Source organism: Trachypithecus francoisi, unplaced genomic scaffold (assembly GCF_009764315.1).
Source record: "Trachypithecus francoisi isolate TF-2019V2 unplaced genomic scaffold, Tfra_2.0 Lachesis_group0, whole genome shotgun sequence".
Taxonomy (NCBI): domain Eukaryota; kingdom Metazoa; phylum Chordata; class Mammalia; order Primates; family Cercopithecidae; genus Trachypithecus; species Trachypithecus francoisi.
In genome coordinates this window covers 169888471-169901787 of record NW_022681453.1, presented here as the reverse complement: position 1 = coordinate 169901787, position 13317 = coordinate 169888471, and the positions used below count along the sequence as shown (strand labels likewise).

The 13317-nt window shown below is 37.1% G+C and overlaps 1 pseudogene; it reads right to left on the bottom strand.

Moving 5' to 3' along the window:
• Nucleotides 1–5319: 5319 nt before the first annotated feature.
• Nucleotides 5320–12998, bottom strand: LOC117078828 (annotated as a pseudogene).
• Between the last annotated feature and the right edge of the window lie 319 nt (nucleotides 12999–13317).

Here is a 13317-nt window from a genome sequence, read left to right as displayed (position 1 = left end):
AAAGGAAGAAAGGGAGGAAGGAAGGGAGGGAGGGAGGGAGGGAGGGAGGGAGGGAGGGAGGAGGGAGGGAGGAAGGAAGGAAGGAAGGAAGGAAGGAAGGAAGGAAGGAAGGAAGGAAGGAAGATAATGTGTTCCATCAGTATTCTGGTAGAAAGAATTTCAAACCATGCTTCTCTGGTTAAATATATTGATTAGCATTAACATTTGCTTTTGAAAGTATCTGGTGATTTTGTATTTACCAGCATCTCAATTCTCTGGTTTTAGCAAGTGTTTCCTTTTTCACCTACAGACCTTATTAGTTCAGCCAGGTGGATAGTTGCCCATAAGTTTGTTGTTTGGGACTCTGTGCGTATCCCATGTGACCAGCTTCTAACCATTTTGAACTTTAGTTTTGCTTTTCTGCTATGTCAAATATTTTGATTTTCCATAGTCATCCTGAATCCCTATCCAACAACCTTTACAACTGATACAGCCTCACTTTCTGTTAGACAACTTAGTGTTAATTAATGCAATCTCCCTGAAACTTGCTTTTGCTGTTCTTCCCCATTTTCACCAAAGTGAATGAGCCAGTCCACCAGAAATCAGGGCCTGTGGGATATACAGGGTCCTGGGTCACAAGGCATTACTGTCTTTAATGATTTGCTGGGAACAAACAAATCAGCCATATTTTCTCCATCAGCCATATGAGAAAACTCAGAAATACCTGGATCCCTTCTGCCTCACTTCGCTACGGAACCATTTTTGTTTAAATGGTCTTTTAAATTGGAGTTGTAAGCATCAGTTGTCTTTTATTCACTACCTAATAAAGGATGAAGCCTAACCACAGAACTTATAGTGGATTCTCTGTGAGTTGTTTCCCCCGCACTCCGTATATTTATCAATACCAGATTAACATCCATTATAGTTCAGGCTGCCATAAAGCTGTATCTTTTCCCTTAGGGAACTTTTTTCATGAATAAAGATCCACAATTTAGATTGGTCAGCAGTGTGCTGTGAAAATCCCTGAGGGTGGTCTGACTTTATGGTTATACATCCCTTCCCATGCATCACACCATGGCAAGGAAAGTGGTAGAGAAAGCAGCTCTGATTCATTTGAAACAAATATAAATGCATTGCAGAAGCCAAATGCCTCTGGAAAAGGCATTGTTGCACCTCCCCCAGATCATCCAGAGAAATGGGAAACAGTCATTGGGGAGGTACTGTATTTCTCCTATGGGAAAACAGGCGATTACACGTGATAAATTGCTCCTCTCACTGGACCTAAACTTTGAAGAGTACTTGTTTTATTCACACAAGCAAACATATTTGGCTTTTGGCAATTTATATCACCCCTGCCTCATTTGAAAGGATTTCTATCTTTAGGTACGATTAGACTTCTGATCTATTGCAGTAATTCACTGCCATTATCATCAGAGATGAAATTTTGTTTTTCTAAAGGTGCTACATATTTTGTTGCCAAGAAACTAGTTAGCAAAGGAATATTTATATGTATTTGAAAATTAAAAGAGCAAGAAATAATAAAAGACTAAAAATTAAAAGACAGCAGAATCAAAGTGGCTCTGCCTATTTGAGTTTCTAAGACACAAACCAACACATAGTAGACATGAGCATTAAATATCACTTATTACAATTAAATTTTAAATTAATATCTTTGTCTTTGTACCAGTGTAATGTTTCAATTGTTCTGAAGAAATCAGATCACAAAGCTAAAAGATAACTGAAGTGGTATATAGGCCTCTTTCTTTAGATCCGAATTGATGTGGAAAATTACCTTTCTACACATAAGCATGGATGACATTGTATTAATAACTTTGTGCACCCAAAAGCAGCATGAAGTGGTGGGGAAAGCAATGAGGAGCCTTAGAGTAGCCAGGGTCTATTGTAGACTTTGTCCCTGACCGACAGTCAACTAATGCCTTGCCATTAATTTCTTCATCAGTAAAATGGATGACAGCGATTAACAGCTAAGCTGGTTTAATATATCAGCACTAGAGGGGAACTGCTTTTATCCTCTCAGGAATTAAAATTATTTATTCAAGTGACCAATACAGCTACTCACAAACTTGCATGTGTCCAGAAAAATATTCCGTATTCCTTTCCATCCTGAGTGTAAACCACATTGTAGGTCATTCATATGCTCAACCAGAATGTACATTTCACCCACTAATACTGGAGTAGTTGCTAATTCACTTAGTACTCACTTATTATGACTGCACTTATGCTAACATCATGTAAGATATGCTACTTCTATTTTCCCAGTCAAGAATGTGATAAATTCTGAACAAAACCAACCCTGAAAAAGTCAATAGCCAGCTGCCAGTGGGGGTGTGGAAAGGAACAATTTAAATGCATCATCCTTATTTCTTTTGTTGCACTTTCTCTCAATAGGAAGAGGTCCTGACTGCTTAGTCTAAGCAGTCTTAGACTGACTCTGTCCTGAGTTTGCATGTATTTTAACTAATGGTCACCTTATTAAGACCATTTCTTCCACAGACAAGTATATCAGTTATGCACTCTTATCATTGTTACAGGAATTATTTAAACTGAGTCCTAACAGTGAAAGTTTTACCTGACTTTTGCTGATTTTTTTCTTTTCTACATGGGGAGATTTATCTCTGGAACATCTCTTGTGTTTTTGTACGATATGCTCCAGTAACTAGAGAGGCTACTATCAGGAGGTGAAATGGATCATTTCTGTGGTAGGTCTCCATTGTCTAGATAGTGCTTTTGGGAGTGGTATCAGGGTGTCCAATGAAGGATGGATATGTTGACATGTCATGCTCATGTGGCCTAAAGGTTGTTACTGCCAGGAATGGACTTAGAGCTTACCAGAATGTGAATGGTGACAAAAGGCAGGTTCTACTCTGGAAAAATATTATATGTGTTATTTTATTAGAAGTTCATGTGGGTCATGAATCATCACAGAGTTTAAAGAATTCTATGGTTGAGTCATCAATGTTCAGATGTCAAGGGACTGAACGTTATCTTCAATTTGAGGGTCTTCTCTTTCCTCTTCTCAGTGATGGAAACTCATCCTTCCTAGTGGCTAAATTGACTGTAGAAACTGCTGAAATGTATTCGTCAAATGAAGTAAAATCTGATTATTAATATGTATGATCAGGTAGAGTATCTTAGAGTTTGGTTAACTAAGACAGCAGAGAATGGGGTCATGTTATTTTCAGACTGGCAGGTCATCTCTAAAGGCAATTTTTAAAGAGTAGGGCTAAAATGATTTGTGAGCAAAGAAGTATAATTAAAAATAAGTAATAGTACAGTGACAAGTTCTAAAGTTAATGCTTATATACACACACACACATAAAGAATTATAAAAATATGAGTCTTAGTACCTGTCATTCTTATACAAAGTCATGGTAAAATCATTTTATTTTCAATGATTAGGTTGGTTTTACTTTAAGAAAAGGAACTCCAATTTCACACTTGGGAATCTTAATCATTTTAGTGCATTGGAGGGGCCGGGAAGTAGATATAATGTTAAGGTATTACACACTCTAGCAGGACTATTATGCTAACAGTTTGAGTTGGGTAATACAATTGTATCATTTCACATCAGCTACTGACTTTGAGTATAGAATTTGAACCCTTATACAATCTTCCTCAAATCCAGGTAGTGTGCAGGACGTGGTATAACAAGACTATGGAAAATTAGCAGAGAGCACCTTAATTGGAAACCCAGATTGTGTTTTTGCCAGTATAACAAATATTTTTAAAGTCTCTCAGTAATAAGATGGTTCAACGTAAATCTATTGAGAAACATTGATGTCAGAGAGTTTTGAAGCTATAGTGAACATTTTGTTAACCAAAATAATGATGTGGGTTTTATTGGACGTTTGTCAACCCATCTTAACACATATTATATAATTTCAGTATAGGACCCTAGGGCTAGGGGCAACTAATATTGGATAAAGACCCTTCGTGAGATGCTTTATGTCTCTTGTGATGTTATGCTAACATTAGTAGAGATGAAAAAGAAATTAAGTTCGTGAGATCCTGGAAAGTTTAACTTTTATCAAATAGTCAAGAAAAATTCCATTTGATGGCATCTGGTTTTTAAACGGATTATAGAAAAATGTGTGGAAGTACTGGATATTGGCGAAAAAGCCTTGTGGCCAAGGGATCTGGGCACAAGATTGAGCATCACAGAACAGTGAGCACAGTTGTTGGCTTCACTACCAATCATCTACAAGGAAACTGGGCCAATTCACTTGACATTTTGATGATTCTCTCTGATAAAAATAGGGATAATGACTGATTACAGAAATGTGCTTTTAAAAAAGCTGAATTTAGTAAAAGCAAGTCATTTGCTACTCAAAATAGCTCCAAAATCTAAGCCATATTTCTATAAATTTCATAAAATTGTTTTAAAATGTGACTTATAGTTACAGGGTTTATATGACTACATATTTAAGATGGAACTGACCTAATGCCAAAGCTATATCACTTGTAGCTATATTCACTTTCTGTTTTGTCCTGAAAAAAGGTTGGAGTATTTTTAAAAATATATTTTTTAATCTGCACATGGAGCTATATGCAAAGAACATTGTTTCTTTGGGGAATATTTTTAGTCATAGTTTCTTTCATTTATTTTATCAGCCAAAATCTTATATCAGTTTCAACTAAGGTCTCCTAACTTTAGTCAATAATTTCTTCTAATAATGTTTAATTCACTGAAATTTTACAACAAATTTTAAATTGACTCCTGAGAGCGGTCATTTGGGGAAAATTTAATGTTATCCAGTGTATGATGAAATATTCAGCTTTCACAAAAACTGGATGTTTGGCTATTTTAAAATGGCTGTTCTTCACCATAAAACTACAAACAGACACTATCAAATAAATTGAGTGATAAGTATGTCTATTTACTAACATGAGCCAATTTGAACTTTAGTTTCGAGATCTAAAAATATCTTAATCCACATGCATTTAGTGACTATAAATTGAAGGCACTATTCTTTTGACAACCAAGCTTCTTGAAAACTTGACATTAATGTTTGCAAACATGAGCACTATTTTGAAATTAAAAATAGACTATGGCTTGTTCTACATGTTTGTGACCCTGCAAAAATTACTTAAGGAAAAATATTCATGTGATTTTTCTCCTCTTATATTCTTATGACTTAAAAAATATAACCAGGTTTTTATCTAATATCAATCTCTTGGCAAAGGATCATAAAAAGTTTTACCTACTAAGAAGAATACTTCATTTGAAAGAGCATTACCACAAGCATTGGAGGGAGGTAGAGCTGACATGGTGAATTTGATTTTACAAGAACTAACAAAGCCGGGGAGCAAAGCATTGACTTAATTATAATCACTAGTCACACCGATGTGAGATTCCGAATCATTGGTCAGCCACAGTGATGCCACTTTGGCATCAAACTTGCCTGTTCCATCTTTATCAGTACATCTGGAAGTCTGACTTGAGTACCAGAAGCCAAAACACTCACAATGCTAATTTATGCCACCTTAATGGCCCATGTGTTCAGTAAATAAACTTGCTTTTTACATCTTGTCAAATCTTACTGAATAAACCTTTCATCGGAGGTTCTATATATCCCCAGGTGGGCCTGGAAACTTGAGATAGGATTTTATTGTGTTGTATATTATGATAGTTGAACGATGATTCTATATGTTATTGTTATATTTGTTTTCATTAAAAACCCAAAGAACTACCCTTTGTATACCAGTAAACTACTATTTTTTCTTGAAAAAAGTAATAATAATAATAATTAAGGCAATTCACATAGTTTGTTTTATGCCAGTCTTCTAAGTCGTGTGATAATATCTCCCCAAACATCAATTTCTCACCCTACGTGATATGTAATAAAATCCCCCATATGCCAATAATTTCCCCCACTATAAAATGAAGCTGCTTTCAATATTATTGACTTAGAAATGTAAAATATAGCACAGCTCATCTTGTCTGTGGTCCAGTGCTAAGTTAAACTTGCAGCTGTGAACAAATTAATATTTATTTTTTTCAGGAATTCTTTAAGATGAACTTTTCAGTTTTAGTAAAAGAAAGACACTAGTGATATTTTTATGTGATGAAAGCTCTCTGGTTCCTTCAGCAGCTCTAGGAACATCCTTAGCCATTCTCTTATCCTCTCTCTTTGACAACATCAAAATTGTCCAGGTAAATGTAACATTTCCAGTGGTGTCAGGATACTGGTCTGTTTATGTCCTTATTCTTCACTTGGTTTGTGGAATCAAAATGATTGCTTATTTTCCTCTCTTCTGTAGATAATCCATAGACAATGTATTCAATTTGGTAAACATTTTTTTCATCTTGGTGTAAGTTTGAAGGCTCTAAGGAAGAGTAATATTACAGCAAATTATGTATTCTATATGTTCTACTCTACTTGTTTGTAATATACTCCTGTTCTGAGAGTTATCGTTAACCTATATAACACAACTGTTCCAAGTGCCAAGTAAGAATTGTAGTGACTCACAGAACACATGTCCCATGACTATTTATCAAAAGTAATGTGTTGATTAAAGAAAAAAAAGTAAAATATTTTATTTTCATTCAATTCTGAATGATGCTTGTTCCATTATCCCTTCCTTCTCCCTTGTTAAACAAGGTAAACGTTTTCATACTTAAACTGACCACTTAGAGCATTTCAGTTAAATATAAGGCAGAAAAATAATATTACCCATAACTTTGAATCTTTGCGGTTGGCCTTTGCTAAAATAAAATTTTATTGAAGACAAGAGGTTGCAAGATGGTTGTGCGTGTTTCCATAAGGCTGAATTTTTTAAAAATTTTTAATTAGTTCCCAAATGTCTTTGAAAAAAGTGTTTTTAAAATGAGAATTTCTATAATTTATTTTCTGTCACCTACTAAAGACACTGCTAGACTGATTAAGCCTGGTGGGTAGAGATGATCCAACCTTGAACCTTTGGAAAAATCATTTATCAACATTTAAAATTCTATAAGCCCATAAAAACATGTTAACACCAACACATGGAAAAGCAAATGTGTTGCAGTAAGTTCTCATTCATGTTCAAGAACAACAGGAGATGAAAAGTATGTGCACCAATTAAGGTTTTCTTTAACACTCTCTGAATATACAATGAATAATACACCAAAAATGAAAGGCTACAAATGGTATCGTATTGAAATACAAAGACATGAATATTCAGAGAAAACTATTGTAAAAAATATATTGTCCATACAGTATATATTTGCTGCCAAATTGAAAATTATCATTGCTAATTTTTTTTCCGTCTATTCTGACAGGTCGAAATAATTTATCAGGCTCCTAAAGTGATAGGTTTAATTATATTTCAACTCAGAGGAGACGAACATGAAAGATATCAGTGGTATTTCTCTATGCCTACCATTTATTACCATAACCACATTTAAATCAATGTGAATCTTACATAGGTGAATAATAAAAGTTAGACCTTTTGACGTAATAATGATGCAACACAACTGTTGTCCTTGTATGCATTATAAAATGGAAAGTGGGACTGAATATTCCGCCTAACGCTACATGCTCTCATCAATCTGCACCTGTGAAATTTTCCAGACACCAGAGCCCCACAGATTATAGGTTCCACCAATTTCCTGACTACTATGTGGTCAAATACCGGGTTAATCTATTTACAAAACCAGCCCTTTCCTCTACGTTAGTTCAAAACACGTTTCTGGTGTTGATACCAATTCTCCATCCCAGGGGGGAGCTATGTATGGATGAAATAACTTATTTCTAAAAGAAATCCAGTTCGTGTGTTCAAAACTTATTTTACTAGGAAAGAAGTAATGTATCAGCAAGTGACGGGAACTTTCTCTACTGGTGTTCTAAGGCTGATGTCTTTATATCTTAGCAAAAAGAAGAAGTAATAATAATACTAAAAAGAGGGGAAGAAAAAGGAAAAGTGGAAGAAAAAATGTTAGACATGATGTAACATTATAAAAACAACTTAAAATGCCCAAACATAACTCTAATAGGAAACTTAATGAACAGACTTTGTGGGGAAAACAGTAGTAAACTTTAAAGCCTCTGAAAGAATTATATGCCTAAGGGAAAAATAAACATTTGCTTCCAAAAATAAAATAAAATGAGAATTTCTGATTTTTCTTGAAAAGTTAAAACAAAAACATCTGAGAGCCCTGGTACTGAATTCCCACTAGGCATTTATTAGCTGCAGGACTAGCTAAATGAACTGTGACTGGCCCCTTTGGACTAAACAGAATTTTACAACTTTCTACAATCTACACTTGGAGGCCCTAGTCTTTGCTTTTTGACAGTCCCTGTAATCAGTTTGGTTTGCAACCCCCAGCATGGCTTATAGGTTCTTAGCCACCATGTACTCTTTTACTAACTAATCTTCAGGGTCTTCATCCATCTACCTTCTTTCCCAATGGGTTCCTCTTGTAACGTTTTTCATTATTTTGGATAGGCATTTTCAACAAGGGGAGACTTTGTTTTTTTTTACAAACGACACCTTCAATAAAGGTTTTCTTTACCAGAATATGGCCTGTGACAAATTAATGAGTGTGTGTGGGATTTCTTACAGTTGACACCTAGGAAATATTTGATTTGGTTTATGCAGTAGGTGACTATATCAAGAAACAAATTCTGTCATTTTGTGTGTGTGTGTTTCTCTACAGGAAGGTTTGGCTTCTGCTAATAGCAGAAACTGGACTTTAGGAAGAAAGATCAAACATTTTTCATGTGAAAACAAGTCCTTACCTATTTCATTCCCTTTTGAAGTTAGATGAAGAAAATTCAGAAATATTGTTTCTGAATATACATTTGCTAAATACACTCTGATTTTTAGCTTGCCACTGACACTCTCCCCCAAATACACGTAACCTGTCAGAGTATCAGTTTGAAAAAGATCCATACAAAAGTATTTTATCAACTTTCAAAATAACCCCAATTTCCCCCCACATTTAGGAACAGCATTTAAAATGTAGAATTATCCATCGCATGCTAAATATCTATCCTTTTCATCTGCCTATGCAATCAATAAACTGACTCAATTAACGTTGATATTAGCATCTATACTTTTGAAATCACTAATTATCTAATAGCAAAGGTCTCTTTCATATTGTTTTGCTTAGAAATAAAAAATAGGGCTGTTCATAAGTTTCCGTTCGGTATTCCAAGCCAGAAAGCCCTTGCCACAGCTGGATATGGAAGCTTGAATAACATACAACTTCACATTTCTCAAAGTGTGTAATCCAGGCATTATGAATAATTTCTAGCCAAGTCCTAAGAAATTGTACATGATCTTTCTAAACATAGGCTGGGAATTGTTATGCCAAAGCAAAAATGAAGTGTCAGGTAAGGTCTGATTCTGGGGAAAACAATTAGAACATTACCGAATTACCCTCCTGTTAAAGAGCTCACCTTCACCTTCAAAAGCTAATTATCAGTTTACCATGTTTTATTCATTAATTAGAATTATTTTCTAGAGTGTCAGAGCATTTCAGGTGGGTTGGGTTATGATGGAAAAGACAATCATAACCTCTGCAAGTTTGTGAGTTATTTAGTCAAAGATGCAGAACCTAAGGGAAGCAAAACAAAGTCTATTTTGGCCACTGTTTCTTTTCCTCTGGATTCCTTTTAGGTGAGAGGTAGGAGAGACAGGGCCAGAGTTGCCAGGGATGCTTGGTACAGATATGGCTCTGCCAGATTTATTTAGGAAAGCCTATTTTATGCTAACTCACTGCCATTGTATACTTAGGTATATTAGTTTCCTTGGGCTTCTGAAACAAATTACCATAAACTTTGTTGGCTCGAAACAACAAAAAATGTAGTCTCTCATGGTTCTAGAGGTGGGAAGCCAAAAATCAAAGTCTTAGCAGGATTGGTTGTTTCTTAGGGGGTCAGAGGAAGACTGTTCCATGTCTCACTCCTCTGGTGGTTGCTGGCAATCCTTGGCATTCTGTGGCTTGTAGATATGCACTCCAGTCTCAGCCTTTGTCATTCATTGGGCTTGTTTCCTACGTGTCTTCACGTCTTTCATTTCTCTGCGTGTTTGTCTCTTCTCTTTTTCTTATAAGGACACCAGTCATATTGGATTTAGGATTCATCCTACTCAAGTGTGACCTCATCTTAACTAATTACATCTGCTAACACCCTATTTCCAAGTAAAGCCACATTCTCAGGTTCTTCTAGAGGTAACACTTCAACATATGTTTTTGGGAGAATCAAATCAACCCACAACATCAGGCTTATCTCACCCTTCCTAGAGAACTCACATTCAATTTGTACCCTTCCCTTTAAGGAGATATTTGCTATCTTAATACTTTGCTAGTTGTGAACGAAACCAGCATCATAAAGCCACCACTTTTACTGTTGAAATTTGAGGTGCAGGCAAGCAAAACAGGGCTCTGAAAACTATCTTTGTTCCTATTTTTTCTAAAAATGCTATACCTTGCTATCCACACCAAATCCCATTGTCTTAGGTTAGGTCCTCTAGAAGCAGAGCCCAAAATGGGCTTCTCAGCAAAGTTCTTTGTTACTGAAGGGGTCCTCACAGGGGGAAAGGGATAAAGGAAGTAGAACAGGATGAGATAAAAAACTTGAGGTCCAGTTTCAGACTAGTCTCATAAGAAGCTCAAATATTTCTAGTACTTTTTAAAAATAGCATGTGACCATTAATACAATCCAAGGATAAGGTATGAAAAGAGACAGGTGCAATTAGAAGAAAAAAAAGAGATGCATAACATCAATTCTTAGTGCCATTGAAAGTTATGGGTCATTTTTAGATAGGCTGATTAGTCATTCTAGTTTGCCTGAAATACTTCCAATTTATGCCTGTTACACTGATGCAATCATTAATCATGCTCCATTTCAAGCTAAAAATTCTTTTATTTGTTTAATAAATTGTATGAGTTTAATCTCCTTTTTCAAATGTATAAAATAAGTGGACTGAAACAAGAACTTTTCCAGTAACACAATTTTTATAGTAATTTGTATTTAATAAAACACATTGCTTATGAGGGAATCTAATTGAGAAGACATAAAATTTTTACCCTAGAAAATTAATTGACATTTTAGATTACAAATAACATTACTGAATGTCTTGTTTCTCCATCTGTCCATTCTTCATCCACCCATTTGTACATCCTTTGTTAACATGCAGTTATAATGTACCCTATACTATATTGGATAGGAGAAGGAAGGGTAAATAAAACATACCCAGCAACACACTCTGTGCCAAATGCATATTTATTTATGTTTATTTATACATAATATTTTACTTATGGAGTACATGTGATATTTTGTTATGTGCATAGACTGTATAATCATCAAATCAAGGATTTGAGGCATCTATCACTTTGAGTATTTATTAATTCTGTACATTGAGAATGATTCAAATCCTCTCTTCTAGAAACACTGAAATATACAATATGTTTTCTTAACTATAGTCACTCTACTTTGCAGTGGAGAGATAGGATTTATACTTTTTATCTAACTGTGTATTTGCATCTGTTAACCTACCTCTTCTCATCCTCCACTCACCCACCCAACATTCTTAGCTTCTCGTGTTTATGATTAACATTTTTAGCTCCCACACACAACTAAGGACATGCAATATTTGTCTTTGTGTGCCTGGGTTATTTCACTTAAAATACTGATATCCCCTTCCACCCTTGTTGCTGAAATACACGATTACATTCTTTTTTATAGCCAAATAGTACACCATTGTATACTACGTTTTTTCTTTATCTATTTGTTCATTGATGGCCATTTATATGGATCCCATTTCTTTACCATTGAGAATAGAGCTGTGATAAACATGCTGGTACCGGTATCCCTTTGATATATTCACTGGTTTCTATTCCTTTGGATAGACCCTCAGTAGTGGGATTGCTGGTGAATATGGTAGCTGTATTTTTAGTTTTCTGATAAATCTCTATAATATTTTCCATAATAGTTTTACTAATTTACATTCCTACCAACAGTGTATGAGTTCCCTTTTCTCCACACTTCACCAGTATCTATTGCTTTTGTCTTTTTTTTTTTTTTTTTTTTTTTTTTTTTTTTTTAGTGAAGAGGTGGCTTTAACAAATATATTCTCCAGAAATCTCCTGAACCTTTGGTGCCACCACGATGTAAACACAACAACTGAGTCCTCCGGGTAGGCTTCAGGTGCGATCTGCACAGATCGCGTGTGCGGGAGGCATGGAGTCAGAGGCGCTTCCTCAAATGCATCCCCTGTCTCTGGCAGAACACACAGGCCCCAGGGCCCCGTGGACAGGGTTTGTCCCAGCGTATGAACGCCACTTCCTGGGGGGTGGTACCTCAGAGGTTGCCCACAGCAGGAAGCCCACGAAGAAACCAGGGCCTCTTGTTCCATTCGTCAGAGACCCCAGAAGGAGCTAGAGGGCAGCATCAGAGCCTGCGGCCCAGGCAGGGGTGCCCAAGGGCACATCAGCTGCAGACCCTTGGCAAGGCCAGAAGATGGTGAGTGGAAAGCAGGGGGCCCGTGGAGAGACCCCGAGAAGGGGCCGTTTAGCTGGGAGTCCTGCATTTGCCGTTTGTGTTTCATCCGGCGATTTTGAAACCAGGTTTTTATCTGGAACTCTGAGAGTTGCATCTCCCTGGCCAGCCTCTTCCGCTCCAGAGGGTGCAGGTACTGGTGGTGCCGGAAGACGCCCTCCAAGGCGCGAACCTGCTCCCTGGTGAAGGCTGCGCTGCGGACACTGGAGGCCCGGCCGGCATATGGCTCCTTACTCAACCCAGCCACGGCCCTCTCCAGCGCAGGCAGATTTGAGGAGCCTAGCCTCCTTGGTGCTGACGGAGATTTGAGCAGCTAGCCTCCTTGGTGCTGACGACCTGAGGGGTCTCCCGGGCGCCGAATGTCTGGCCAGGGCCAGGGAGGCTCCCCGAGGAGACGTCGGCAGGCCTGGGGGTGTGGGTCGGCCCTGAGCAGCTGCTCTGGGAGACCTAGTCCACCGAGCCAAAGCTGGAGGGTTGCTGCCAGCCACGAAGTGGGGAGGAGGAGAGACGCATGGCAGTCAGGTGGGCCGGAGGGAAAGCCGGGCAGGGCTGGCCAGGCACAGGATCCAGCTAGCTTTTTGTCTTTTTAATAATAGCCATTTTAACTAGGATAAGATGATATGTAATCTTTAGTTTTGATTTGTATTTCCCTGATAAATAATGATGCTGATAATTTTTTCATAGACCTGTTGGCCATTTGCATGTATGTATTCTTTTGAGAATTGTCTATTCAAGTTCTTTCCCGCTTTTTTTTTTTTTTTTGAGACACAGTCTCACTCTGTCACCCAGGCTGGAATGCAGTAGCAGAATCTCGGCTCATTACAACCTCTGT